Source organism: Xiphophorus hellerii, chromosome 17, assembly GCF_003331165.1.
Source record: "Xiphophorus hellerii strain 12219 chromosome 17, Xiphophorus_hellerii-4.1, whole genome shotgun sequence".
In the NCBI taxonomy this organism is placed as follows: Eukaryota; Metazoa; Chordata; class Actinopteri; order Cyprinodontiformes; family Poeciliidae; genus Xiphophorus; species Xiphophorus hellerii.
In genome coordinates, this window is record NC_045688.1 from 18,684,426 (window position 1) to 18,691,121 (window position 6,696).

Sequence of the window (6,696 nt, forward strand, 5' to 3'; positions counted from 1 at the left end):
ATAATTTAAGGTCTGTCCATTTTACAAAAATTTCTTGAACTTACCAATAATCTATGAATAAATATGAATGTGTGACTCCAGTTAATAACATCTGCCAACAGGAAGTATATTAGTTTAACCAGAGGTCACAGTACATGCAAGTTAATCAGTCAATCAATCAATCAATCAATCAATCCAAAAATCAATCAGGTTTATTCGTATAGCACATTTCAGCAGCAAGGCAGCATAAAAACACAAAAATAAAAGGTCATAAAAAACAGCATGCAGTCACTGATCGAGAAACCAGCAACCAGCTTTGCGCAGTGGTCAGACTCTCCCATCATCAATACAAGATCTTGGTGAAAGATTAATGCAACACTGGATGGAAATAAATCTTGTGACACTGCAGAAGCTTATTGAAACAATGCCACAGCGAATGCGGGCTGTAATCAAAGCTAAAGGCGGTCCAACAAAATATTAGAGAGTGTGACCATTTTTTGGTGGCGACTTTTTTTTTGGCCAGGCAGTGTACAAGGAAGTAAAGATGGACTTGTCTCTCAAGTGTCTCTTATCAACAAATGAGAAAATGTACAGGACTAAAACGATGAAAAGAAATCACAAAGAAAAAGGTTTTCAAAAGTTCAAGACCAAACTTTGCAGAAACATTCCAAGTAGCAGGGTCGCTAGCTAACGATGTGTTACCATGTAGCATTAGCCACACGGGCTAATGCTAAGATCCGTTTATCCCTTTCTTTAGAATAATCTGTACACAATGTAGATGGACACAACATTTTTAGACTTTTCCCTACAGATTCACAAATGAGAAGTTAACAAACAAAAAGTAAATCAAAACAAAAAGAGAAAATAATAGAAAGGTGGAAAGAATGGAAGAAAAGTCAGGATGAGATTTTCACAGACTAAACAACAACTTCTTGAAGTTAAACATTTTTGTACAGCACACGGTGTTATTCTCTTATAGAACCACACTTTTGTGTTTATTTTAATTTGATAATAAATTGCAGCATCAATATTTTTGTGAGTTTTACTCAAAAGCAAATTTAGGTGAATTTTTTCACTAAACTTAGCTGAATACAGTTTTTGAAGAAGCAGTGATCCACATCAGGTTCATTCAACTGAGAAGAAACTTCAGATGTTTCCAAATCAAACAAAATATTCAACAGGATACCGTTTGTACTTCAAACAATTATTTTTGCATCTGTTATTTAAATAAATTTTCAATTTCTGTTGCCTGCAAGTACTTTCAAACTGGCAATGTGAACACCAGTACTTTCAGCTGATCGTCTCAAATGAGGCTAAATGATCCACAGAGGGCCGAATATTCAGAACCACTGGAGGCAAACAATTGTGAAAACAAAAAGTTATTTACTTTAATGTTGCAAATAACCCATAATCAAATGGTGACAGAGTTTTATTCATGGTAATAAGACATTCAAATAAAATACTATATGGAATTCAAGCTGCATTTTCCAAAAGAATAGAAGCTTTCCATGAAACAAGAGGTGTGTTTTTTCTGGTCAGTGTTTTTTTGTGTTAGGATGGAATGGGAAAAACTCAACTTTTGCTTTTTTCAAGAAACAGTTAGATTTTCTATTTGCACTTTGCTTTTCCTGTAGATTTTTTTCCCACAGCCCATGTGACTGTGTGACCTTTGCCCCTCAGGTCATCAACCTGTCCTGCTTGGAGAAGCTGCAGGTGCCCAGCATCAACATCGTTCGGTTAATGTGTTTAATCTCACCGCAAACTCCAATTTCTTCAAACACTGTACGGGGCCGTGACGCGGCTGGCTCCTTTAGACATGAAAGCTTCAACGCTAACATACACACAGCCTCCTCTGCGACACACACACACACACACAGACAAAACCCAGTCCGGTGGGCCGGTGACTTGGGGAACGCTGGTTCCTGCGTTTGGAGGAGGAACACCTCGCCTTGGAGAACTGACTGTTCTGTAAGAGTAAGTGACGTTTAAATGAGAATCCAGTTTAACAGAAGCTTTTTTTTGTTTTTGTTCTTTTCAAAATTAATAAGTGAGAATTTGTCTCACATGTGCATTCTATGAATATTAAAAAAGTTACAAACTTCCATTAGCATGTTATGTAAAATATTTATTTGATTCTTTATTTACGTTTGGGCTGTTATTATCTCCATCAGTGGTTTATTGGCTGTAGCTGGTTTAAAGTCTGTGTCATAAACTCAGCTTTGAAGAGTCGAGGCGCAGCAGCTGGACGCTCTGAGACTCTGATTGTTTTTTTGGGTCAGAACACGCTCTTGGATTGGGAAATAGAAGGGTCCGTCACTTCCTTTAATTACTACACGATGTGTGTTTTACTATCTGATAACTCTTATCTGAGAGATAACGGCACATTTTTACAACTGATACTGCTTTTCATCAGCTCTTTATGGGTTTAAAGATAAAATTAAAACAGATCTGGACGTTTTTTCTGTCCCTGTCGTAGGTCCTGAAAAATGAGTAGAATCTTCAGTTCCAGTTAAGGTTTTTATTCTTGCAACAGATTGTTTTTTGCTTGTTCTTTGCGTATTTTATGTTGTTTATGTTGCGTATTTGCATTGCTTATCTCTGATGAGTCTGTGTTAAAATCTGAAAGATATAATCTGAAAAAAAACCACACAGATTAACTCAGTGGTTCCCAAAGTGTGGGGCGCGCCCCCTGGGGGGGTGCGGTGCCATTGCAGGGTGGACGCAGGAAGCAGTATGGATGAAAAAAAAAAACAGTTACACAAAAGTGTTTCACTGTAAAGATGGTTTGTAGTGGGTTTTGTTGCAACCTGAAGTGTGAAATAAACTTCAGTGGAGTTTGAAAACAAAATATGTGTATAGGTTTATGTCTGGTTGAACAATGTGTGTGCCAAGTTGATGGTTTTTTTTCTTTTTGGAGGGGATTTCATTTTAATCCAGAAGAAAATCTTTGGGAACCACAACCAATAAACCAGCTGGTTGGAGTGGATCTACTTAGTGAGTCTGAGCAGAAATAATGATATTTATGTAAGTTGTTTACATTTTTCATCTTCTGGCTCATTTTACCTCCATTTATTTAGGATGAGTTGAATTTTGTTTTATCTTGTTAGATATTAACTGTTTCACAAGTGAAACTGAATGAACCGTCAACAGTTCATTGAACTCCAGGAGTATCAGTATGTATTTGAAATGTATTAATACACAAGAATTTTCCTTTATGTATTTAGACTTTTTTGTGTTTTTTTTCTCTGTACTGACTGACGCCTAAACCTGAAACCATTTGAAAGTCAGATTACTGTTCATTTAAAAGTTGCTGCATTTGCCATTAATAGGTTTTGATGGAGAGGAGCATGTTGGCTGTGCCTGTTGGAAACATGCCAAATCTTTTATGCCACTGCCAAACAGCTTTTGGTGGAGGCAGTGTGATGATGTGGGGTGGAATCTCCCTTTAGTGGAAAAACATGACGTACAACTATTCAACCAGAAGAACCTGAAGTATGGCTGTGGCTGAAAGATAAGCAAGTGCCAAAAAAGTCCGGCTGAATTTTATTAACGTCTAGTCACATTTTCTACAACTAATGGTCGGACATGAAATGAGAAAATGCTTCAAAAAAGTATCAGTCTGATGGCATGCAGAGTTACTGGAACCACATGTTGCAGCTCTTGCACAAAACACAAAAGCTGGCATTTTAACAGGGTTGTGTAACTCTTCAGATCCACTCTGTCATTCATCTTCAGAATTTCGGATCGCTGATGACAAGAGCAATAAAATTCTAATCCCACTGTAATATTGTGGTTCTGTTGTGGAGCTGGTACCACGTTGTAAAACTCAACAGAGATTCTCCTTTGATAACAGCAGCACTTTTTCAAGCATTTTGGCTTCAGAGTAAAGATACCAGCCTAAATGTTGGGTCGTTATCGTTTCTTGATCAGTGCCATGCGTTTGAATGTAGCATTCACAGCGTCTGCCCAGATAACCTTGCAACATCTTCTCATTTCTGTCTCACACTCTGGCTCACAGTCACTTTGTTACACTTGTTTATCAGAGGTTTGTAATTTAGCCCTTGCTAGATGCTTTTGCCTTTATTGTATCTGTTTGTCTTGTAGTTGTGGAATGCTTGAACTCACTCACCTTTATCCGGATCAGGTAAATCCTCTGATACCCATTGACGTCACTGTTGTGGCGTGCATTGAAATCTATCAGACCTGAGACCCTTTATTGTTGCGGTTATCAGTCTGATAGCACCTTGCCTTGTTTCTTAGAAGCACAGCCTCCCCTTTGTGTCTCTCTGCTTTCTGGTCACACCTCCAGGACAGTCGGCGACATTCTGTGTGACACATTTCAACTTCTTGTTCTCGTTCCTTAGTATCAGTGAGACTGAACAGTGTCCAGCTTCGGCCATGTTTCTGTCTGCTGAAGACTCTTACTTGAGTACGACTCGGCCTGCCTAGATAGAGCCGTCGAGGCAGTTTATAGTTTTTTAAAGTCTTATCTTATGCTTTATAAACATCTCCAGAGGTTTCTGCATCCCAGAGTGTCTGTGGGTTCTCTCCAGGTACTCCAGCTTCCTCCCACAGTCCAAAAACATGACTGGTACGTTAACTGGTACTTTAAGCTGTGTTGTTGTTTGCCGGCCTCCTGTCTACAGTCAACCCCAGCTCTTGTCCAATAACTGCTACCTACTTGAACATAGTTTTTTTAAACTTACATATGCTTATTAATATTAATTGATTAGGATACTTTTCACTTCCATTTTTGCAGACATTTTGAAGTAATTCTACTTTTACCCAAGAACACCTTTTGGCTACGCTGTCCTCTTCTGCGTATTACCAATATTCTTTGTTATTTCATGAGTGATGTTAGTGGATTGGATTCAGTTCAATTCAGTTTATTTCTGTAGCAACAATTCACCAGAAATGTCACCTTGATGCTCTTTACAAAATGAACTCTGTACACATACGTACCAATCAATACTAGTTATTAAACAGTGAATTAAGCTCCAGTTATTAGTTCAAAACTTTTCAGTTTAGTTTATATCTGTTGGGAACATCAGGACCAATCAGATCTCTGATGTATTATGGAGATGATTATTAACAGCTTCACATGTGAGAAGGAGAATCTTAAATTCTATTCTGGATTTAACACGGAGCCAATGAAGAAAAGCTGAAATAGGAGAAATATGATCTCTCTTTTTTAATTTTCATCAGGATTTGGGTGAGGAGGAGGAACCATGTTGTTGTAGTTGTATGCAGTTCTCTCAAGTGTTGCAATGGCCTCTGTTTGTGAAAAGAATAGATTATTAAACTGTGAGTATGTTTCACCATTTCAATCATCTAATTTAATAAACACATCAAACGAACTGTTTTCGAACAACTCTGAAACCCGGAAAGCTTAGGAAATAGCACAGATCCAAAAGTTCACTCTGTTCAGCCACACCATGCTTGTGAAAATTTCATGAAATTCCACTTAACTCAGGGACACACAGGTGCTAATTGCAGGCTAAAGTTTATTTTGTTGTGCTATAACATCAGTTCAAGTTTATATGTGTGTTACTGTTATGTGCAGAACGTGTGGGAATTTATGACACCAGTCTTATAAAAATACGGACTCATTCTTGAATTGGCGGTTAAATGTCGAAACAAATGCTAAGGCCAACAAACCCGTCGTGAAAAACTTCCTGACCCGCTACGGCGCGTTGCTGCCTATAGGGGGTGCTGTCACGGTTGCTTAGAGACAGACTGCACCCGCTGCGTTGCTCACTGTCTGCGCCGTTTTTAAACGGCCTCGCCGGGGCCTCACCACGTCTTCGGAAGCGAAAACTTGCAAAAATACAGACGTGAGTAGGAAGATGCACATCCCTGGCTGAACAGCGACAGTGAGGATAAATACAAGGCAAATTTAATGTAACATAATGTTATGATTCAGCTTCCTGTTGTGCTTTCGGCAGAATATTGTGGGTCGATTGTCTTGGATGTTGAGTTTAAATTATTACTATTACAGTAGTCTTAGCCAATTTTATGTTTAATAGATTAACTGTTATTTTGTATGGTTATATGTGGTATTTATGTTTGATTTAGAGTAACATTTTTTTAAACAAAGAATGCAATATGCAGTGCCACGCATTGCATGATTTTTAAACGAGGCCAACTGGTTAAAAAAAAATTGTTGACTAAATTGACTCAAGATTTTATTTTACTAAAATTTTATTAGAATTAGTTGACTAAAAATAAAACCATTCTAATCACTAAATTATGTCTAAAACTAAATGATATTTTAGTCAACAGGCCAAGGCTAAAACTAAATAAAAATTTGTTGTCAAAGTGAACACTGCATCAGTGTATCAGTGTATTAGTATCAGTGGCGTTTTGGGTTGGACCAAATTTTACACAACCTGTAACCATTGGTCTTCATGGTCTTCACTTATTTATAAAAGCATGCCATGTGGAAAATGGTTAACATTGTTCCAACCACTATCAAACATTAATCCCCTCACTGTAATTTATCACTCAGCATCACGTCACATAAAAAAAGATCATTTTAAAATACTATCTCGCGACAAACAAGCAATCAGCCCATACTGATTTATTAGGGTTGTTCATGTGTGATAAGAAATTTACCCGAGAGTGCAGTCAAAATTGTGCAGAATCACTGTCTTATTAATACTATTACACAACCGTTTGATCAGAAAATCACATGAAGGAAAACAGATTTGACTCCTA